The sequence below is a fragment of the Anabrus simplex genome, chromosome 2, assembly GCF_040414725.1.
Source record: "Anabrus simplex isolate iqAnaSimp1 chromosome 2, ASM4041472v1, whole genome shotgun sequence".
Classification (NCBI taxonomy): domain Eukaryota; kingdom Metazoa; phylum Arthropoda; class Insecta; order Orthoptera; family Tettigoniidae; genus Anabrus; species Anabrus simplex.
The window spans coordinates 257,404,652-257,429,574 of NC_090266.1; the positions used below are offsets into that span (position 1 = coordinate 257,404,652).

A 24,923-nucleotide genomic window follows, 5' to 3' on the forward strand; every position below is an offset into this window, starting at 1 on the left:
TTGGCCTGATAGTATGTGAAATTCTTAATGGATGCTGGGTTGTAATAGAATGCAGAATTAGTTTTGGACGTTATTGTTAATATAATGTAGCTTACTGAAGATGTCCTCTTGTTTCAGTAATCAATACCAAATATGATCCAGCCCTGAGAAATGACGTGATTGCTGCCACCGTTGGTGGCATGGCCACTCATCCTGATGAAGAATATGATACTGCTCATACGCAGAAGCTGCAGGTGGGGAAGTTACCTTATTGATCTAGTGTAGTCATGAACTTTTCTACAGCTGCATCGATGAAGATTAAGTAAGATACTTATCTGTTCAACAAAGGTAAAGGTCAACATTCCATTAGCTTAAGTGCTGTTTGGAATATTTTTGCCAAGTCCAAACATATAACTAATTCCAAGGAAATATTTTGAAGTGTAAGATAATTATTGCTGGTTAGATAGATAAGGTTCAAAGGAAGTCATATGAACCCTTTTTTTGTGTGGATAAAGCACTTTAAGTGCAGCCTATACCCAGTATTCAGGAGATAGTAGGTTCGAACCCCACTGTCGGCAGCCCTGAAGATGGTTTTCTGAGGTTTCCCATTATCACACCAGGCAAATGCTGGGGCTGTACCTTAATTAAGGCCACGGCCACTTCCTTCCCATTCTTACCTCTTTCCTGTCGCATTGCCACCATAAGACCTATCTGTGTCGGTGCAACGTAAAGCAACTTGTTAAATAAAAAAAATAAAATAAAAAAATTAGAGGATCGTTGAATGACTTTCCTAGATATTAAAAAATTCTTTGGGTTTGTTACCTTGTCTCTTTTCTTTTTATTGTTATGGTAAATGAGATTCAGCGATGAGCAAGGTATGTCATTTTTCTTATTGTTCTTCCTGGCCTTCTTCCCAATTTATTGGGGTCAGCACTTCATGTGAATTTGGCATAGTTTTGCAGTTGGGTGCCCTTCCTGGCACCAACCCTATGTGGAGGGATGTACTCACTATTGCTCGCCTCTGTGGTGATTGGTAGTGTGGTGTAGAGCTGTGCAAAATGATGTGTAGATTTACTCACTCATTTAAAAGAAATGTGTCGTGCTCAGTTTAAACTCATTCAGAGCTTCCTGCTTGAGTGTTGTTCAATGAGTTTGTGAAAGGACCAAATTCAAAAAGTTGCTCAACTTCACTGAACAAATGTCTATGCTGTCTGATCACAATGAGCAGAAACTAGTCTGGAGAGATTGAGCAACTCGGAAGTTAATACGACTCGCTCATTTATACACTGTTGCCACATCCATTGCTTCTCCAAATATCTTTCTTGTGCAGCCACTGCATATAACACACGTACGGGGAGGAGAAACATGGCAACAACTTGCAGTTCGAACACCCACAAAATGACTGAACAATTGAGTGGTCTGGTATACTGAGCCTGTTATTGAGTTTTGAGTTTAGGGTGACTCACACAGCTCACTGTTCAAATATTGCCCATTTTGACTGAGCAGCAATGGGTCTGGCTCCATTCCGTTCAGACCCATTCACTTATGAGTCTGTCTCTGTTTTAGCAGTAGGTTTGTTCTCTGATCAAATAATCTGGGTAAAAGTGAAGACAGAATGAGCTCAGGCTCGCTCATTGCACGTCTCTAGTTTTGTGTGTTGTATGTAGGTGAAGAGAAGTGTATTAAAATTCCCCTGAGGGAATTAATTATACACACCTAAAATTCTGGCCTGGCTGGGAATCGAACCTGGGGTCCTATGACCAAAGACCAGTATACAGATCATTCAGCCAAGTAGCTATTCTTAGTGATAAAATGAAATTAATGCTTTTTGCTGATGAAATCCTTGTTTTTGACAATGCCAGAGATGAAGTACAAATGCAGATCAGTTCAGAGACACAGACAGCAAAGGTGATGATTTTGCAGAGAAATAGGCAGCTGATAGGCTCCATTGAAATGAAAGCAGAATAACTGAGAAGAACTGATAAATTCAAGTGTCTAAAGGAGTATAATGTCAGTTTCCATTGATGATGAACTCACCAACTTGATCCAAACCGGTAAAAACTTATGGAGCTGTAGGAAATCTTGTCTGGAACAAGAAAGTGCCACTAAAGTGCAAACAAACCATTTACTAAACTTACTTCACCCTATTCTTGACCTGCGGGCAGAGGAGACAAGTTCAGCGAGGAATGGGGTGTGTGTGTGAGAGAGAGAGAGAGAGAGAGAGAGAGAGAGAGAGAGCGCGCGCGCGCTCGCGCACTGAAATAAGATTTGTCAGATCTGCAAGACAAGATGCGATACAATAACAAACTAAATTGTGAAAGTCTTGGCCAAAGTTGTCAGACTACAGAATAAAATAACGTTGCAGAGACTGTCATGGTATGGATACATGTAAAGGAGTGCAGAAGGAAAATCTGGGGAAAGATATGCGCTGCAGCTAGAAGATCAGAAACGCAGAGGACGACCATGGCTGAGATATAGACAGGTTAAGTGAAAACTAGAGATGGGTTCTCAACACTTTTGATACCTCAGTACTCAAGAAGTATCGATATTGAATGATACTACTACATAGATTGATGCTTTCAAGGCCTGTGTTAATAGACATGATAATCTTTTGGGATTTTGCCATGTCGAAGAAAACAAAGAGATTCACAAATACTTAGCTCTGGACCTTCAGAAGAGAAGACACATCTGTTCATGAGGAAGACTTCTTTCACAATGGTGGATTGAATTTGAAAATACTTGACCATTGGTCTATTGTAAGTGGTACTCTCATTTATCACCGGATGGCTCACTGAATGCTAGCTAGACTTCTGAGTGGGAAGTGATGACTCCATCTTAGCTCGAAGTAAGATGTTTCTTGTCCAATATGTTCATGTGTTGTGAAATAGGCAACAAGGTCATCAGATTAATCAAAGACAAAAGGGGAGGAATGTGGTAGAGAAAGAAAGTTAAGTGCAACAAGAGACTGACAAGGAAAAAAAGGGATAGATATGAAGATGAAAAGAAAAGTGAGTAAAAAAAAAAGATACAGAAGGAGAAAGTGTGTGGCTGTTGTGGCGGGGGTGGGGTGGGGGGGAGGGGAGGGACATACTACAACAAAGTTCTTCAAGAAATGAGAGTGAAGAGAAGTAAGAATTAAATTAGTAACAGGTGCACACAGCCTAGAGTGAACCATCTAGTAATGAGGAGAGTAAAAATTTGAAAATAAATAAAAAGGAAACAAAATAATGACAGTGATGGACAGGGAAATCTTTCATGGCTGGCAACCATATATTGCCTAATTGATAGTCAGTGTCACTGTTGAAATTATTAGGATTGAACATCTTGGAAGACTATATCATGATCCAATGATAGGACATACTCAGCTGTTGCTGGTTGAAACTGATATTTCTTAGGTGTTTCTTGATATGAGTACCAATGGACTGGCATGCTTGGCCAATGTATACCTTGCTGCAAGTACATTGAATTTTGTAGACACCAGGGTGTAATTTGTCTTTGCTTTCACCTAAACTGTGGCCAAATTTTGTGATAGTGCCAAAGCAATTTTTATATTGTGTTTGCACAGGATCTTGGCAATTCAGTCTGGAACGTAACACATTCCTGTAAATAAAATTTTAAAAAAGAGGTGCTGAAGGTAAGTGATGATTGAAGCCAAGTACAGAAAAATTCCGTAACTTACTAAAGTGACAGTAGAGGACTTGTCGTAGGTACGACATCGTAACTGACGTAAAACCTTCAATTATTGTGTTTAATACATTCTAATTATAGTTTATTTAATGTTAATTTATCTTTTATTAAGTGTTAAACATGACTAGTATATGGTTTCTCTGTAAATATGTAGTATAAAATTGTATAACCTCAAATACATATTGTTTAACCTCAAAATCTATAGAGTTGAAAGCGGTAGAAAATTCCATAATGTTCGTATGTTAGACTTATTGTACTATATTTGGTATATATGAAGGGTTCTGGAAACTTACTGTAAGGTTTTATTATCCAGATACATGTAGAGACATTACAAATGTTGTAGATATTTCCATGTACATTTTTAAATGTTGGTGGGAAGTTCGAGTACCCATTCGACTAGCTGGTTGATCGATGTTTCGAGTGTGTTCCATTAGAGTGTTGTAAGAACTCTTCCAGAAGTCGATCATTCTAGATGGTTGATCAAGTAGTATAAATATCGAGCTGTCAGTCAGTGAAGTCAGTTCTTAGTTCTAAGTTCACAGATCTTGGTTCTTGGGACTCAGGCAAGTGATGGACTGGGAGTGACTGTTGGGCTCCGAGGTGGAATCTGAGTACTGGACTCAAGTGAGTCAAGCGGTGAATTCAAAAGAGAGTATGTTATAGTGCGCGCGTCAGTGTTTTTGATATCTGTACGTGTCGGAATCGACTTCAGGGTACTCCGCTATTGAGTGTTGTATATAGAATCATTTGCTAGTGTGTATAATTGTGTGTTGTGACGTACAGTGTGAATAAAGTAATTTATACAAGGAAGTGAACGTGTTCTCATGTGATGTTTATTTACGTCAAATAAAATCGCAACGTAGAACGATAAATTGGCGACCGTGACAGGACACTTAAAGACTTCAGCAATGAAGATCAACCAAATGAGCTTGTTGGTGTTACGGAAAGCGCTGACATCCTGAGGTTTAACGACGGCTGGAAGAAAAGTGAACTTACAAGAAATGCTGTGCTAGGATTTGATAGACAACGGAGAGGACCCAGACAGTTTCGACTTCGAAGTCACCTCGGAGGAAGAAACCAACGACCGGGTATGCAATATGTTAGCACAACTAACTGCGTTGATTCAGGCCCAGTCTGAAAAACTCGAGGGTAAAATTCAGGCCCAGTCCGAAAAACTCGAGGGTAAAATCGAGGCCCAATCTGAAAAACTCGAGGGTAAACTCGAGGCTCAGTCTCAGGGAATAAAAGACCAAATCAAGTCGCTGGACAACGAAGGACGAGCCGCGGTGGAGTCCGTAGTTCAAGGCCCAGTGGAAACAGTGAGTGCGCTGTGTGAAAGTACAACAGCTTCGGAGACACAGGTAAAGCCTGCAAGCAGTGATGGCTGCTCCGGCATCGTGAAGATGGCAAGTCTACAGGACAACGGGATCATTGCAGCGATGGTGGAGTCCGTAGTTCAAGGCCTATCGGAAACAGCGAGTGCACTGTGTGAAAGCACAACAACTCTGGAGACATGGGTGAAGCCTGCAAGCAGTGATGGCGGCTCCAGCGTCGTGCAGATGGCAACTCCACGGGATGACGGGATCATTGTAACGATGGTGGAGTCCGTAGTCCAAGGCCCAGCGGAAAAGCCGAGTGCCCTGTGTGAAAGCACGACAGCTCTGGAGACACGGGTAAAGCCCGCAAGCAGTGATGGCGGCACTGGTGTCGTGAAGATGGCAACTCCACGGGATGATGAGATCATTATGGTGACAACAACCGACAATCGAGGGTGCCACCTAACCAGGACACTAGTCCCGGCACGAAATCATATGCCGGTAGGAACGTTAAATTTAGCAGCTTAGAAAAAGAGGACACTCAACCGGACCAAAACCACGACATGCGGGCCTCTCCCGTGCATCACACCGGTGGACTACGAAGATGCGTACGTCCTGGCAGAACACAAAGGCACGACCAAGGGGAGAGTCAGTGGAGTGTAGACTGCCACGCGAGGACCTGCGGATCATTGCTACGGAGGACAGGGACACCATCAGCCAGACCCAGCGGATCCCCCATGGGAAGGTGGTGGCCACCGATCAAACTATCTAGCTGCGATATGTGGACTTCAACAACGCCCACGAGAAGACAGTGTGATTGAGGTAGCCTAAGTGTAACTGAATAGCGAGGACTAAGAGAGACGTAGATATAAGGACACCTAGATATAATTCATGACCTAGAGTAAGGAATGTACAGGGTAGATATTGAAGGTTTTAGGGGGGATAATTGTCGTAGGTACGACATAGTAACTGTCGTAAAACCTTCAATTATTGTGTTTAATACATTCTAATTATAGTTTATTTAATGCTAAATTATCTTTTATTAAGTGTTAAACATGACTAGTATATGGTTTCTCTGTAAATATGTAGTATAAAATTGTATAACCTCAAATACGTATTGTTTAACCTCAGAATCTATAGAGTTGAAAGCGGTAGAAAATTCCATAATGTTCGTATGTTAGACTTCATCATCATCATCATTTCCCTTTATCCAGCTGTAGCCGGGTAGGGGCAAATGTGGTTCCTCTCCACTTTCTTCGGTCTTTCCACCACTCCTCCTCCAACACTGTGTCCCAGTACAGGTTCCTTTCTATAATGCTGCATTGGATGGTATCCTTCCATCTCAATCGTGGTCGTCCACGGCCTCTCCTTCCTTGGATTTGCATTTCCATCACCTTTTTTGGCATTCTTTCGTTGCTCATTCGCTTTATGTGCCCAAACCATCTTAGTCGGCTCTTCTCTATTCTATCATTCATTTTTTCCACTCCAATTTCTTCCCGGATTTTCTCATTCCTTATTTTATCTCTTCTACTCTTCTGTATCATACTCCTCAAGAATTTCATTTCGGCTGCCTGTATTCGACTCTCATCCTTCTTTGTCATTGTCCAAGTTTCTGCTCCGTAAGTTGTTATGGGTACGTAATGCATCTTGTACATAGTATCCTTTGCTTCCGTTGGCACATTTTTGTCCCATAACATGTTTCTTACACTATGATAGAAACAACTTCCAGCTTGAATCCTTTTACTAATCTCAGCATCCAGTCGAGCATTCTCCATTAATTCACTCCCCAGGTATTTAAACGTTTCCACTACTTCCAGGGGCTTGTCTGCAAGTGTAATCTGACCTTTCCCTTCTTTCTCCCCTCTAGTCATAACAAGACTTTTACTCTTTTCTACACTTATTTTCAATCCACATTCTTCAATCTTCCCATTCACCACATTCAACTGTTCTTGAACCTTCCTGTCGTCTTCTCTCCAAATCACAATATCATCTGCAAATAACATCATGTTCATTTCTCTTCCTCCATATGCTGCTTTTGCTGTTCTCATGATGTCATCCATTACTATTGTAAACAGGATTGGTGATAGAACACTTCCCTGTCTCAGCCCACTAGTTATTTTGAACCAACTTGTCCTGCCAGCTTGTGTTTGCACGCAACTACAACATTCCTTATACAATGCCATGATCATTTTTATTAATCCCTGTCCAATTCCTTTTTGCACCAGACTGTCCCAAACTTTCGTCCTAGGGACACTGTCATATGCCTTTTCAATATCAATGAATGTCATCACCATATCATTGTACTTATTGTACTATATTTGGTATATATGAAGGGTTCTGGAAACTCACTGTAAGGTTTTATGATCCAGATACATGTAGAGACATTACGAATGTTGTAGATATTTCCATGTACATTTTTAAATGTTGGACGAAAGTTCGAGTACCCATTCGACTAGCTGGTCGATCGATGTTTCGAGTGTGTTCCATTAGAGTGTTGTAAGAACTCTTCCAGAAGTTGATCATTCTAGATGGTTGATCGAGTAGTATAAATATCGAGCTGTCAGTCAGTGAAGTCAGTTCTTAGTTCTAAGCAAAGAGGATAGAATAGAATAGAGATGAAACTCAATGATAAATTTCTGTACCAAGCCACTCGGTGCTAGTAGTTTCAGTCTGCCATCAGAGATAGCGCCACAGTGCGCATTTTGTGCACTATCTTACTGCTATTATCAACAGATAGCGCAGAGAAGCGACATCTGGCGCAGTGACGCACATCCGGGTATGCTTAGAGCTCCTCCCCCCCTCTTTTTCTCTGCCCTACGTCACCCCCCCACCCCCGCCCGTCAATAATAATGCAGTTCTACTACTTCCATGCCCAATACATTGTAATTCATATATTTTTCTATTTCCAATTACTTACTATGTTGTAAATAATGATCTGATACCCCTAGTTCGTATGGCATACTATGTTACTGAGAACATAACCACACACCTCAAAGCAGCTTTAACTTCAAATGAATGATTGACACATTAACACAAAGCTGATATTATATCAAACTAGCTGATGTATCCGTGCTTCGCTACGGAATTCTAAATTTTATACAGAATTCTAGGTTAGGTAGTGTAAACGTCGTGAGCAAGATTGTATTAAGTTGCATATCTCTTTAAGTTGCCCTAGAAGCACGACGGGCAAGTCACCAATGTCTTTTCTCGTATGAAGACTGGGTTAGGGAATTTTCATTGTAATGGTAGGCCAGCTTGCCTACCGTCAGTCACAATCAGGTTGGGGAGTTTTCATTATAATGGCAGACACTCTCCGCCTGCCTGTATAGATTCTCAGAAAGACTCTCTTAGTGGTTTTCCCAACTGAAATGAACATGGGTCATTACAATGACGTCAGTAGGAATGGCGCGATTAAAAGCAATGCCTTCATATGAAATACTCGATCAAATGAAAAACCACACATTTTCTCACTTTTAACGAACAGTACTATGCTGCCGAATTAACAGTCCAAAGCTGCAGAGCTGGAATGACCAAGACGCAGACATCCGTGATCCGTGAACAATCTTCGTCCTTTTTTCGGCGGGGTGAGGGGGGTTTCAAATAGTGGATAGTCCCAGGGCAAAAACTATGCCCGTTTACTTATCTGTTTCCTGGGAGTACCCGATGAGTCGGAAAATCTCAATTCACTACACTGGCGGGGGAAAGAACTGTCTGACGTGGAGGCAGTTTTGCCTCCAAGCCAGAGAAGAAACCACATCTTCGCTGCTAATTTGGAATAAAATGAATGCAGATTTAATGAAAGTGAAGAGGAAGAAGCTTTTCCTAAGAAACGGCTCTTTTAGGGTTGAATTTTGAGTTATTTAGTGAATTGTGGTACTATAATTTGGAATAGGGCTAAATTGTAATTCCAGACCAGTTCATACTACTACTCCTACTAACTGAGCCGCTGACTTAAGTGCGCACACTGCTCATTCAAAACAGCGCGTCAGAGTAGGTATCGAATAGCTGGCATACTATGATGAATCAGTGTGTTACGTACCATCAGTACCAGAAAATGTATGAACCAGAGGATTGGCATGCTAAAGAAGAAAGTTATTTAACTGCTCAGCTATTTCCCGCCAATATTAAGTCAGGCTGTTATACTCGGTACGCAACAGTAATCCCATCTCTCGGAGTTGAGCGGCAGCATAAGGGACAATCAACATCACAACAAACAACGGTCAGTGTAATGTTATTGTTGATCTATGTTACGCGCTTTCGATATTGTAGGCCTTCACATTATTAATTGTCTTCCGGTTCTGAAATACCACTCTTATCATAGTCGGTACGATAAAACTGAATAAAACATAAATGATCCGAAATTATATTCTCTATAACTTTTGTTATATAGTACTTTTCCATAGGAGCAAGAACATAGGTATTTAAAAATTAAATTTTAGGTGCCTTCCCGTAAACTACCATTTTACCCAGGGTGAATAACATTGTTTATACCTTAAACTGTAGTTTCTTATTCCCTGACTCTGTATACCGATTTTCATTAAATTCTGTTTACCCATTTTGTCGGGGCTCGGCGTTGATATGGACTTAGCAACAAAAATCCAAATTCATGAATATCTGTGTTATCATAGCCGGTACGGTAAAAATGCATAAGACGTAAATGATCAGAAATTTAATTCTATATAACTTTACTTATGTAGTATTTATCGATATGACCACTAATAATATAAATATTTGAGAATTGAATTTTAGGCCTTCCCCTAAACTACCATTTTACTCAGCGTAAATAAAATAATGTATAGCCTAGATTGTAGCGATTCACCCCCCGACTCTACATACCGATTTTTATTAAATTCTCTTCAGCCGTTTTCTCGTGATGCGTGTACAGACAGACAGACAGACAGACAGACAGACAGACAGACAGACAGACAGACAGACAGACATTATGGAAAAGCAAAAACTGCATTTTCTTGTTACTGTGGACGTGATCGATACAGAAATACTTTTCTTTTCAAATTCTGAGCAATGTACAGACAAAACTCTTATTTTATATATACAGTAGAGTCTTGATTATCCGACCTAAACGGGACCTGGAGTATGTCGGATCAGCGAAAATGTCGGATAATACAGAATGACTTTGAAAATTAACTAAAACAAACAGGAAGGCCATACTGTATTACTAAAACAATAACATGTTTTACAGCACTCTATTTATTGAATTATCAGTTCAATTGTACAGTGCATGCAGTATTGAACGAAAACGTTCCAAGTATCTTACGAAAAGCAACTTGCCAACAATCAAGGATGAAAGGAGTTTCCGCCGATATTTCCTCTTCAGTGTTTCCAACACACCTTGGTCCACTGGCTGGCATAATGACGTCACGTTAGGAGGGAGGAACATGAATTTGATATCACCACTTCTAAGTTGCTGTTCATTTGGGTGTGGTGGAGCGTTGTCTAGTTGAAGAAGAGGTTTCCTAGGGAGAGTTTTTGAAGCTAGAAATTTTTCTACATCTGGAACAAACTGTGTAACGAAACAGTCTTTAAATATGTCAGCAGGCATCCAGGCAGCCTTCTGATTCGTGTAATGGACTGGAAGAGCATTAACAGAAATATTTTTAAATGCCCTAGGCTTCTTTGCTTCACTAATCATAAGCAATTTTCCTTTTAAGTACCCAGTAACATTACTACAGGCAAGAACAGTAAATCTTTCCTTACTACGCTTGTAGCCAGGTGCAGACGTCTCGGCTTGGGCTGCGAGAGTTTTTGATGGCAGCATCTTGAAATTTTGCCCAGTCTCATCGCAATTAAAAATCTGATAACCGGTTAATCCTTCAGCAAGTATTATTACTTGACATTCCTTTTTAAATTTCACAACCTCATCGGATTTAGTTGTCAGTTTTTCTCCACAGATATTAAGCAGCCTAATGCCGTACCGTTTTTTCCACCGATGAAGCCACCCAGCAGTGGCAGTAAATTTAGGGTCCCCTTCATTAAACTCCTTCTGGAAATTCACTGCCTTTTCTTGCAGAATGGGGCTAGATATTGGCAGGTCCCTTAGTCTCCACCAAAAGTTCAAAATTAAGTCTACCAGTGTCGGATAACACGGAATGTCGGATAAGCGAAGGTCGGTTGAGCGAGACTCTACTGTATATAGATAAGAAATCCCTTCGAACGCAAGACAGCAGAGCACACCATATGCAAGAGAATGGGGTATCACATCAATATCCAAGTACCACATGAAAATAAAAATAACAGAATTAAATGCACTGGGACAGGAAATATATAGAACTACATTAATAGAACCATTCAGCTTTCAGCCCCTGATGTGTACTCAAACAGGAAATACAGGATTTCAGGAGGACTGGCGAAGATATATTTCAAATAAACAAGCACATGGAACAAAGATTTACAGCACAAGCATATGAGCACTTGGAATTCAAACAACACAAATACTGTAGCATCATGGGAACTATCGCTTAAAATCGATATAAGTTCGAACAAGGTTAATCGATTGGGTAGAGTCGAATTTGATGCAATCCAGCAATATTATCTCCACAATGCTTGACGTTATATGACTAATTAATTTGTTAGAAGGGCCCACTGATTGAGGTTGGACTTGAAATACTTGAAATACTTCACTTCGAGACAAACTGCCTTTAATTATTAACATCGCTCATTTCATGCTTACTTGCGTGCCATCTACAGAACCTGTATATAACTATCTACAGGTTATGAGTGACCTCCAGCGCCATCTAAAATGGGAGACTAAAATTACCTGAAGCTAGCTACAGATTGGAACCATAAGCCCCATTAGACTTCCACCCGGGTGGTTCTAAGTTCGCAGATCTTGGTTCTTGGGACTCAGGCAAGTGATGGACTGGGAGTGACTGTTGGGCTCCGAGGTGGCGTCTGAGTACTGGATTCAAGTGAGTCAAGCGGTGAATTCAAAAGAGAGTATGTTATGGTGCGTGCGTCAGTGTTGTTGATATCTACTATTGATACACAATTGAGGCATTATTTGTTCGAATTACTTCCATTTAGCCTGAACTGGTCTAATTTTTTTCATTATAATCTTAAAGTAATAATGTAACTATGTTTCTATGTTTATCAATGTATGTTCATTGAATTTGGAGTAATTATATTATCACTGAACAGTTTCCAGAACATTGGACAACAGCCTTAATACACCTTCTTCATAAAAAAAGGAGATAATAATAATCTGGTTGCTAGCCTTCCGAGTGGGAAGTGATGACTCTGTGGCAACATTGGGAAGAATGAACTTGCTCCACATACAGAACGCACCCTTGTGCACGATGCAACGTTGCATCAGGGTATAGCTTGCTAAACTAGCGTCATTCGGCGGCGTGGAGTGAGCATGAGCATCACGTCTTGTTGGTGTAATCAGTGTAACCTATCTCACATGCAAAGGTGTACTAAAACTGTATGTGGTGTAAATAAATCTATTATCCATGAGGGCTGATTTATTTATGGACGATGTGGAGCCGCCTACAACCAAGACTCCATAACTCCATCTTAGCTCAAAGTAAGATGTTTCTTGTCCAATATGTTCATGTGTTGTGAAATAGACAAGAAGGTCATCAGATTAATCAAAGACAAAGGGGGAGGAATGTGGTAGAAGAAATAAAGTTAAGTGCAACAAAAGACTGACAAGGAAAGAAGGGGATAGATATGAAGATGAAAACAAAAGTGAGTAAAAAATGACAAAGAAGGAGAAAGTGTGTGGCAGTTGTGGCAGGGGGAGGAGGAGGGTTAAGAGGGACATACTACAACAAATTTTTCAGCAGAACAAAGGAAGGCAGCATCTCTCAGAATGAAAATATATTGGGTTGATAGGAAATCAAGACATCCTTTGTATAATTGACTAGAGGGGTCCAATGAAGGTCATAAAATGTAAAATTAAAAAAGTTTCCGAATGCACACACAAGATTTTTCTAAGATCTTATAGGGTAGGATTAAGGATCAACTAGAAAAAGAATTAGGAGAATACCAAGGAGGCTTTAGACCCTGGAGAAGTTGTGCTGAACAGATTATCACTCTAAAATGAATAATGGCATACTACAGAAAACAGAACAAGCCTATAGTAATAACATTTGTTGAATTTAAGAAGGCATATGATTGTATACATAGACCATCATTGTTAAAAATTTTGCAGTATTTTGGACTCCATCCTAAATTAATTAAACTGATAGAACTTACTTTAACTAATACCATATTAAAAGTAAAGTTTAAAGGAGAGGTTTCTGAACCAGTTTTGATTAAAATAGGTTTAAGCCAAGGAGACTGTTTATCATCATTACTATTTAATTGTGCAGTAGAATTTATAATAAAGGAATGGTACAGGGTCAACCCAAAGAACATCAAAGTTGGAAGTTCCAAACAAAATTTAAAATCAAATCAAATCAAATCAAAATCTCTTTATTTGCAAATGAGGTGTCTACCTCGGTGGCAAATGGTACACTAAAATACATTATTGTCAAGCACTAAATTTTAAATTAACAGGAGACGAAGAACATTTTCCTAGAATACAATATTATACAATTTACGCTAATAATTTTTTCTATTAAACACACACATCATCCTTAATAAATTTATATTGTTTACAAAATTCTACTTATAATATCTTACAAACATAGTCAACTCATATACAGTACGGTATGTGAAATTACGTCTAATAATACTATACAACTGGTATAAGATTAAAATTAACATTGAATTTATTTACATATTTATATTTTACCCATTTTGGAACCTAAGTAGCATAACGACCTGCTGCGTCTTAACCAGAGCCCCTTTTGCCACCACTTTTCAGAGTTCCTGAAGGGCCTTTACAGCTACCGTAGCGGTCCCAGGGCCCTCGAAGTCCCCACTGTACTTCACCCCTACAGGCAGTCCCCTACTTGGGCTGTCCAAACTCCTTAGACCAGGGGATGGAATTAATTTAATCACACACATTTATTATTTACAATATCCTGCACTGGTCGAATGCCCTCTAACATTTAATTTATTATCTCTGTTGTTGTTTATTCTCTTCTTGAATATCTGTACAGATTTTGGAAAAGGATCAAACACTACCCCTGGTAAACTGTTCCACTCCTTCACGCCCTTCCCAATGAAAGAAAATTTACCCCAATCGCTTCTGCTAAAATTCCTTCTAATTTTGTACTTGTGGTCAGTTCTACCAATATAATTATTTTCCAACCGAAGCCTCTCACGGATATCTCCCCATGCTTCTTTTCCTGTATAGGCTCTATATAATCCTATAAGTCTACTTTTCTCCCTTCTCTTACTTAAAGTTTCCCACCCAAGTTCCTTTAACAGTTCTGATACACTACTCTTTCTCCTGAAATCCCCTGTTACAAACCTTGCTGCTTTCCTCTGCACACCATCTAGTTCTTTTATTAGGTATTCTTGGTGAGGATCCCAAACACTGTTTGCATATTCCAATAATGGACGAACCATACTTAAGTAACTTTTTTCTTTTAATTCTTTGTTGCATCCTTTAAGTAGCCTCATTATGACATGTAACGATCTGTATGCTTTCCCAACGACGTCATCAACATGACCCTTCCAGTGCAAATTACTTTCAAATCTCACACCTAAGTATTTGCACTTGCCATCTTTTGGGATAACTACCTCATCCAAAGTATATTCAAATTCAGTTTTAAAGCTCCTGTTTGTAAATGTTGTAACAGTTGATTTGCCTCCATTAATCTTCATATTATTTTCTTCAACCCATTCTTGGATACTGTCAAGGTCCCTTTGTAATTCTGAACAATCCTCAATGTTATTTATTTCCCTGTAAACAATTATGTCATCTGCATACAATCTTATTTTCGATGTTATATTGTTCCCTAAGTCATTTGCGTATATTAAGAAAAGTAACGGACCGATTATACTACCCTGTGCAATTCCCTTCCAGACTTTCTCTTCCTGTGATATATTATTTCCTACTTTGACTTTCTGAACCCTTGAATTTAGAAATGTTCTTATCCAACGTATAACCCTTATGTCCAATCCTATTCCCTCCAATTTCTTTAATAATATTCCATGTTCCACTCTATCAAAGGCTTTGGAAAGATCTATGGCTATGCAATCTAACTGGCCTCCTGAATCTAACTGATCTGATATGTCCTGCTGAAATCCCACCAGTTGTGCCTCGCAAGAAAATTTCTTTCTAAATCCATACTGGCTCCTCATGAACCAATTTTTATCATCACATATCCCTCTGATGTACTTTGCTATTAAACTCTCCAGTATTTTACAAACTATACTGGTCAGGCTGATTGGTCTGTATTTCTCTGTTTTCCTTTTATCACCCTTTCCTTTATAAATTGGTATTATTATAGATTCCTTCCATTCCTTTGGTATCACACTATTATTTATGACATAGTCAAAGAGAAATTTTAAATAAGGCACTATATACCACCCCATTGTCTTTAATACCTCCCCAGTAATTTGATCACTTCCTGCTGCTTTTCCTTGCTGAAGCAGTTGGATTTCTCTGAAAATATCTTCATTTGTGAATGAGAAGCTTCTTGTTTCCCTCTGTGTCTCTCCCTCTCTATCTTCTGTTACGGTTTCCAAGTCCTGACAATCTTCTACTGAATCTGGGAATTCCCTACTAAAGAGGTTTGCTTTCTCAGTATCTGTTAAATAGTGTTCACCCCCTTCTGCCACCATTGTAGGAATTTGGATTCCTTTTCCTTTTTGATTCCTAATATATGAATACAGCTTTTTCCATTTCCCTTTGTGGTCATTACCCTCTTGAAGAATGCCATTCATATAATTCTCTTTTGCTTCCTTTTTCACTCTATTCAGTTCTCTCATTAGTTGTTTTCTAGTTTCTCTATTCTCCCTACCTTCTTTGATTTTCCTGTTTACTATTCTACATTTTCTTTTTAATTTTCTTATTTCCCTTGTGTAATAAACAGGGTCTGAGGTCATTTTACCCTTCTTAACAGGTACAAATCTCTTCTCTCCTTCCCAAATGATTCCTTTAAATTTAGCCCAAAGTATATCCACATTATTCCCTTCACTTATCCAACAACTGAATTGTGATTTAAGGTAAGTCCCAAATTCATCAACTTTAGTTTTTCTGTATAATTTCTTGTCTTTTGTGACCCTCTTATTAAACATTTTTGGTACGAGTCCTACATCCATTATTACAGCCTTATGGTCACCTATTCCTTCAATTACCTCAGTTTTATCAACAATTTCCCATGGTTTAACCAAGAATACATCTAGCAAGTTATTGAGACGAGTTGGTTCTTGTACTACTTGTGTAAATCCTCCCTCCCAAATTAACTTATTTGCCAGTTTCTGTTCATGGGCTTCACTTGCAGCTCCATTCCATTCAACTTCAGGCAAGTTTAGATCTCCCCCAATTATTACCGTATCATTATTGTTTTTATGAGTATAATCTATTATTTTCTCAAATATTTCCATATCTCTTTCCTCTCTTCCAGGCCTATATGTTCCTATAATTCCCACCTCCTTCATATTATCACAAACTAATTTTATCCCTAATATTTCATCCCTTTCATCAGTAAACCATTCATGCGAACAATAAGTTTCCTTCACCAGAATAAATACCCCTCCTCCTTTTTTATCTCCTTGGTCTCTACGATAGACTGTATACCCTTCTGGAAATACTTCTGTATTACCCACCCCTTCTCTCAACCACGATTCCACTCCTATCACCACATCCGTCCCATAAGATTCCATCAATGTACCGAATTTTAATTGTTTATTTACTACACTCTGACAGTTTACCAAGAGCAATCTCAGACCTCCTTCCTCCCTAAAACTTGACTGTTGCAATTGGGTAATTGGGTAATTTAAGTTTAAACTGTTTAGGATTTGCTGACAATCTTGCTCTATTGTCCAACAATATTCAGGAAACTCAACACCAAATTAACTCTCTGCAGGAAATAGCACAAAAATATATGTCTTACAATATCCTTTGAAAAAACTGTTTACACATCCCCCACTGGTAAATAAAATAAAAATTGATGGGCAAGAAATCAAAATTGTTGATAAATTAAAGTATTTAGGAGAAGTCATACTAATAATCTTAATGAGAAACCAGCTTTGCATAACAGAATAAATAAATCAAACAAAGCAAAATATATTACCAAGACTACATACGATTAAAAATGCTTATCGATAGCAGCAAAATTAAGACATTATAAAACAGTCAGAAGCTAGAAATAACTTATGCTAGTGAAACCATTTTTAAAACTACGAATACAGTTGAAACAGACAAAATTCTTAAGACAGAAAGAAGAATAATTAGAACATACATAAATAAACCGTACCAAGTTAATGGACAATGGAGAATAGCATCAAATAAAACAGTTTATAAGGAAATTGAACCAGTATTGAGCATGATCAGGAAAAAACATATATCATTCTTTGGACATCATATCAAAACACCTGACACCAGAATTAGCAGAAGAATAATTGAAAAATTATGGAATAGCAAGACCAAGATTAAATGGATCGCGGAAATTAACGAGGATATTAAAGAACTACAAATAACAATAGACGATCTCAAAAATAAGGCAGAAAAAATTAAGATACTTCAAGACACACACACCAGGCTACAGATCAAGATCAATATAAAGTCTAATGGGAGGGTATTTTCAGGAGAACAAAGGAAGGCAGCATCTCTCAGAATGAAAATATATTGGGCTGATAGAAAATCAAGACATCTTTTGTATAATTGACTAGAGTGGTCCAATGTAGGCCATAAAATGTAAAATTAAACCAATGTACAAACAAGCAGTAGGCAGCTGGAAGGGACAAGGTCCTTCTGTTCCCGCATTAGTTTCCACCACTCACTTGTGTTGTGACAGCATAAATGAAGGCTGTGCAGTAAACATGTGCTGAGAGCCAGTACATGGAAACAGTGAACCAGTGAGTGAAGAATTTGAGTTTTCAAGTTTCCGAGCTGGTCATTTGTGCCCAGACTCATTTCTGCTCATTATAATAAGGTAGAATCGACACTGTGGACAGTAGATTCGTTATTCAGTGAAGATGAGCGTGTTTTTGAGTTTGGTTCTTTCAAACACTCGGTGATCAGAGTGCTCAAGTGGGAGGCATTGAACAAGACTATACTGAGTAATATCCATCTCTTATAAGTGAGTATGAGTGAGTCTACACATCATTTTACACTGCTCTAACATCACGTGGTTCAGTGAGGAAAGCAATAGGAACTTACTTTCCAACATGCCTTCTCAGTAACACCTGGACTATGTATGACAGCTGATGAAGATCCAACCAATCTTCAGGCTGAGGATACATACATACATACGTACATACATACATATGCCATTTATTATAGATTTAAGCCCACTAGGGAGCACTTTTGATTAGTTCTTTTTGGAGGTTCGTTTTCGCTACAAATATCTCTCGTGTCCGGCTAATAAATTTTTCCTTTCTCTCCTGTGCTAGTAGTTTCTGGGGTTTAGTACTTCTGGATGGCAGAGACCAAGAATTAACCATATCACAGAATTCTCAAAGCTGCTCAGAAACGCTTGTCTCTAGCACAACACTGCCTGATTCAAAAAAGTGTGTGGGAGCCGGTGAACAAAGTTGGAGAAACGAGATTAACATAGAATTTACATAGCAACAGGTACACGGAGATTACGGAAGTATGACACATGACCTAGAGTGAATCTTGTAGTGATGAGTACAAATTTTGAAGAAAAAAAGCTATTTGTGGTTTTAGGTAAGTTAGGTTAATGCATCTTAGAACATGAGGAATTTTGGTTTATGTCAAATTCGCTGATGAAGAGAGTGGGTCATCTCTTGAAACGTGCATGAATAATAATTGTAATAATTGTGTAAACCAGCGCGTTTATAATAAATATTGTCAGGGCGGACGTAAGAGCTACCTGTGGCCTTTTTGGCACGAGCTTACTTAGTATCAGTAGTTCATCAGTTTTCCCTAAATGTCCTGTAAAACTTTTGTGGGTTGTTCCTTCTGAAATCATTGTCAGTTTATTCTAATTTTTTGAGTTGGTATACCTGTTTAATATGCCTGATTGTTTTAGATGTTTTCCTCTAAAAATTTCCCTCAAATTCTCTGGAGTTTTGTGGCTGTGCCAAGTATTCCAGTCTCGGACACGGGATTCTAGTGCTCTGATGCAGTCTAAGGTCCACCATCTGTGTTTCCGTTTCCGTGGCGGTTGAACAAGTTCCCTTGCTGAGTGTTGGATGGTTTCAGGAAGTACATTCCATGTTTGTGTGTTTGTCTGTAGCCATTGTGCGAACTCCTCTGCATGTTTTTTAATGTATACTGAAACTATACGTGGGAGTTTCGGCTTTTGGCACTTCTTTCTGTTGGGTATGAAGTGGATTTTGATCTGTGAGAGGTGATGATCGGACCCAATGAAACCCTTGCGTACCCTCATGTTCATGATTTTCGGAAATAATTTTCTGGTTATCGCTACATGATCAATTTGGTATTCCCCAATGTGTTTGATCAGTGATTTCCAAGTTGTCATCTTCCGTGGTGGTTTCTTAAAGAGTGTGGACATTAGTGGATGTTAACCATTCCACATACTGTGACATTTTCCTCATATCGGTGCTGATAATAACTCATCTTTGCTTCACGGATAATGGAATCTGCATCTATAATTATCTTTGGAATACGACGGAACGACGTAATTTTAATAGAGTAATTTATTTAAATGAAAGAATTAATTATAAAACTTGAGAAAATGGAACAATATTTCTCAATTCACGGTATGATTTATATGGTAATAACGAGATGGATAATTAACAAAATTGATTATGGAAACTCAACATTTAAATTGGGATACAACTGAAGTCACACAGACGCTGCAAGCTTACGTTTCCCATTGTTAACAACTCTCACTCACTCTCTTGCCTTGACCGTGGAAGGAGGCAATCGTATAAGCTGAGCATTTATTATTATCACCGTATTTCACGCTGAGGATCGTCGCCGATATTCACGACAAGTGCGACCGGTATTCTGTCGTACGGTCAGAGGTACGGAATTTAATATTAATCTCAACTGTTTGCTGTGATAATTTCAAGAAATGCATGCGTGGCCAAGAATAATGTATACTATTATGCTACTGTGTGCGTCATTCAAGATGTGTATTTTCTTTACTGTGTCTTACATCAACATGAATTAATATGTGAGGCACCAGGACAACGCCAAGATGGACTGTAATACTTCACCTGATCCCGGCGTAGGCGGCTCTACATAAGATAAGTCCTTACTTTTATGTTCACTTATACAGGTTATTTTCTTTATTTTGATTCTTGTGTACATATCGTTTACAATCGGCAGAGCGGAAAGAATATTCGGAATATGAGATTGATATTATATCTTCAAATAAATCAAGGTACCGTAGCACATAGTATATCTTAAAGTAACAATTTCAAGCCACATTTAATGTTATCATGTATCTAGATCTCACTTATTTGAATTTTTGGATGTTAGTCTTCAGTAATATAAATTTTAGTGTTAAGCAGGTCAGGTAAATTATGATCTTCAAAACAACGATTATGCATTGAGTGTAATAATATTTGTACTGTTATTTCTGAGTGGAGTGTAGTAATTCATTTCAGAGTATTTAGCAGATTTGTACAGTAACTTTTATTTTACAGGAGAATTAAGGACAGTGTTAGCTACATATTATTGAATCTTTGTATCTTAGGTCGACGAGTTATTGAATCTATGTATTTTTTAAGGTCTAAGTGTATTGAATCTATATGTGTTTATGAGTCTACGAGCTACTGAATTGACGTGTTATTTAAGTTACATGTTGTATTACACTGATATTTTATGAGAGGTATTTGTTGGATAGAGTCTTCGAGTATAGAAATGAATTCATCGCTTGTAGCAATGAAATAAGAATGGTAATAGAATGTAGCAATCTTCGATATTAATCAGTGAATATAAGAAGCCGGATGCAGAGTTCTGCTCTTGTTATTTATTACAGATGTATTTCCACGAGAATCCGACCAGAATTGATCCAGTAATCACCAGCAGTAGTACTGTAATATTATGTTCGTGCATGAGATTTTATTTCAGCCTTTCGTCGAAGAGTAATTCGGAATTGATCCAGTATGGCTATATTGGGTTTTTTGTTGTTTTTTTTTGCTAGGGGCTTTACGTCGCACCGACACAGATAGGTCTTATGGCGACGATGGGATAGGAAAGGACTAGGAGTTGGATGGAAGCGGCCGTGGCCTTAATTAAGGTACAGCCCCAGCCAGCACTTGCCTGGTGTGAAAATGGGAAACCACGGAAAACCATTTTCAGGGCTGCCGATAGTGGGATTCGAACCTACTATCTCCCGGATGCAAGCTCACAGCCGCACGTCTCTACGCGCACGGCCAACTCTCCCGGTGGCTATATTGTAATGTTGTGGGTTATACTTTATCCATTCTAGGATGATGCCACATTCTTCTCATTTGATCAATATGTTGAGATGATTTATTCTTTACTTGATGGTACCACATTTGTTTATATTCTTGGAATCGATCTTTAATCTCACTTTCTTTATTTCTGGATTGAATTGAGTATGTTGTTTGAGAAAGGGAAAATCTCTTTCATATTTTATGAGTATCTTAATGGTGCTGCCATTGAATTAACAGTACTTGATAATTGCTCAAATGATATAACCTGAGGGCAAATAGTGGCCGATGTAAGGATTTCTCTTAGAACCGCAGGTAAAGGGGATGAGAATCAACTAACTCAAACTCATTCGGACCAATTTATATCCAGATTCAATCATGTTATTGTCAATTACAATTGAGATTAACTTGTATCATGGTTACATGTATTAAATCAGTGATTAAGGTGATATTTAAACCACCATTTATGGCAATGTTTTAATCATTTTCAAGATACTTAAATATTCATTTGAAGATTTATTATTTATGATTGAGTCAATGTTAAACTATACGAAATTTCAAAATGGACTAACGATTAAATATTTGTAAATGCAGTTGTAAGTATGGACATGTTGTCATTTTAAAGGTCATTGTTTAGATACACCATTGTTACTAAAGACTGCCATTCTTCTCATGTTATCTTCAACAATGCAACATTGTGTCCTTCAGCAAAATAAACCAGCCATCCTATATTTAAGTTTATTATTTGATAGTTAGAAATCCTCCACAGTCCTTCATAATAATTAATTATTACCATTGCGTCCGGCTCCATGGCTAAATGGTTAGCATGCTGGCCTTTGGTCACAGGGGTCCCAGGTTCGATTCCCGGCGGGGTCGGGAATTTTAACCATGGTTGGTTAATTTTGCTGGCACGGGGGCTGGGTGTATGTGTCATCTTCATCATCATTTCATCCTCATCGCGACACGCAGGTCGTCTACGGGCGTCAAATCGAAAGACCTGCATCTGGCAAGCCGAACTTGTCCTCGGACACTCCCGGCACTAAAAGCCATACGCCATTTCATTTCATTACCATTGAACAAGATGCCTGTCTGTCTCAGGTATATATATTTTTTTCTTTTACGATTATTTTAACATTGTGGTGAAACTGTCGTGAGAACCTACTCATGAGTTAGGAATCTTATGTTCAGCCGGAGCTAAGCGAAATACAAAAATAAACATAAATTATATAATATGATGATATGCGATATGATGAATATGGATATGTGCCGAACCCACATATGAGATATCTATTACGACATCCTACCTAAGGATGATTTTGATGTAATTATGATTCATGATGTACATATCTGTTGTTGTTTGTAATGGATTTATGATGAAGCTGTAGGATGAACGATATTGACAACACATATTATAAATAATGTAACAGTTAGGCCCCATATATTTTCACCACGCTTAATTAAGTTATCGACAGTAGTCCCATTTTTGTCACCCATTGTGTGGCTGGACTCATATGTCCCAATGCATTGATCAGACAATGTCCGTTGGTATTTGTCTTTTTGTGTGCCGAGAAAATCCCATTGATGTGTCTGTGCTCTTGTTGTCTTCCAATTTGTGCATTGAAATCTCCATGAGGGATTGTGACATGGTGTTGGAATTTTCATTTCTGTTTGTGCTTACTAATAACCTATTGTAATTAGGATACATCAGAATGTAGTTTAAAAATTATTGTAGTGTATTATAGTAACTTATTAGAAATTAGAGTGCTTATTCTATTATTTTGAGTAGTCATGCGAATTTTGAACTTTAATTGTAATTTCCTTTTCTGTTTGTGCTTAGTAATAATCTGTTGTAATTAGAATACGTCTGGACATAGTTTATTGAAGTATCTGAACGTAGTTTAAAATTATTGTAGTGTATTATAGTATCTTATTAGAAAATAGTGTATTTATTCTATTACTGTGAAATATTTGTATATTATAGTATCTGTGGTATCTGTTGTAACTCTCTTACTAGAATTCTGTTGTAGTAATTAGGGAAGACTGAACTGCAGTTTAAAATTATGTAATTCTTGTGTAGTATTCTGTTTCCAGTAATTAACAGCAATTTTCATCCTGTTAGGGTGATATAGGAATAAAAATCATACAACTAAGTAGTGGTAGTAGTAGTAGTAGTAGTAGTAGTATTAGTAGTAGCCTATATTAATTAACTTATTGTCGTGTGATCTTTGTGAATATCCGAGACAATATTTCTTTCCTTCCATTTTTATTTTGCACAGAATAAGTTACCTTATTTTTCCTTTTCTTTTCATTATCCAGTAAAGAATGGCTAACGAGTGCAAGTGTAGGAACTGTGGGTGTGGTCAGGCATTAAGAAGTATAAGGGAGGAGTTGGAGAGTTTGAGGGAGATAATTAGGATCCTCTCAGGGGCAGGAAGGAAAGGCCTCCCTCAAACAATGTACAGGATACAGTAGATGTAAAAGAGGGAGGGGTAGGAAAGGGGGGAATTGTAGAAGACAGGTGGCCTAATGTTATAAGGGGAAGGAGATTACAGGCTAAGGGCTCCATTTAGGATCAGAATTCAGGACAGGTATCGGTGAGAAATCTCTACAAGTCACTGTAGGTAGAACAACTGAGAGAAGATGAGGAACAGGGAACTGTTGTTGAGAAGTCTGGAAGTAGGAGAAAGGGAAAAGGTAGGAAAGGGAAATCTCGAGTAGTGGACAGGAAAAGACAGGTGGAACAGGATCATGGGATAGAGAAAAGGGAGGAGGAAGTAGCTTTGGCAGCTGTCAGGAAAGATAGGACTGACCAGGAGGTGGGTAGGGTTGGGGCTCTGGTCATGGGGGATTCCATTGTTAGATATGACGGGAAAGTGTGTGGAGGAAAGGGTACCAGGGTAGAGTGTTATCCAGGAATTAATAATAATGTTATTTGCTTTACGTCCTACTAACTACTTTTTACAGTCTTCGGAGACGCCGAGGTGCTGGAATTTAGTCCCGCAGGAGTTCTTTTACGTGCCAGTAAATCTACCGACACGAGGCTGTCGTATTTGAGCACCTTCAAATACCACCGGACTGAGCCAGGATCGAACCTGCCAAATTGGGGTTAGAAGGCCAGCGCCTTAACCGTCTGAGCCACTCAGCCCGGCAGTATCCAGGAATTAGGTTAAGGCAGATGTTGAGGAAAGTACAAGAGAAGGAGGAGGGAAAGAAGGTGGTAGTGTTTCACGTTGCTACTAACAACTTAAGACAAGCAGGTATAAGTACCAACATAGTTCAAGATGTGTGGGACCTGGTAAATGTAGCACGGGTGAAGTTTAAGGAAGCGGAGATTGTTATAAATGGAATATTGTGTAGGAGGGATACTGACTGGAAGGTGATTGGGGATTTAAATGAGACTATGCAGTGGGTATGTGGGAAACTGGGAGTGAGATTTCTAGATCCTAATGGGTTGGTAGAAGATAGGGATCTGCGCTCAGATGGCCTTCACTTAACAACAGTGGTACATATAAGTTAGGAAAT

The 24,923-nt window shown here is 38.6% G+C and overlaps 1 protein-coding gene across 1 annotated transcript in view; it reads left to right on the plus strand.

The window, feature by feature from the left end:
* The first annotated feature begins 205 nt into the window (after positions 1 to 205).
* LOC136863507 (uncharacterized) overlaps positions 206 to 24,923 on the plus strand; it is a 366,127-nt gene continuing 341,409 nt past the window's right edge. Inside the window, exon 1 of the mRNA XM_068225972.1 lies at positions 206 to 327. The gene's annotated coding sequence lies outside the window, so the exon portion shown is untranslated. The remainder of the gene's footprint in view (positions 328 to 24,923) is intronic.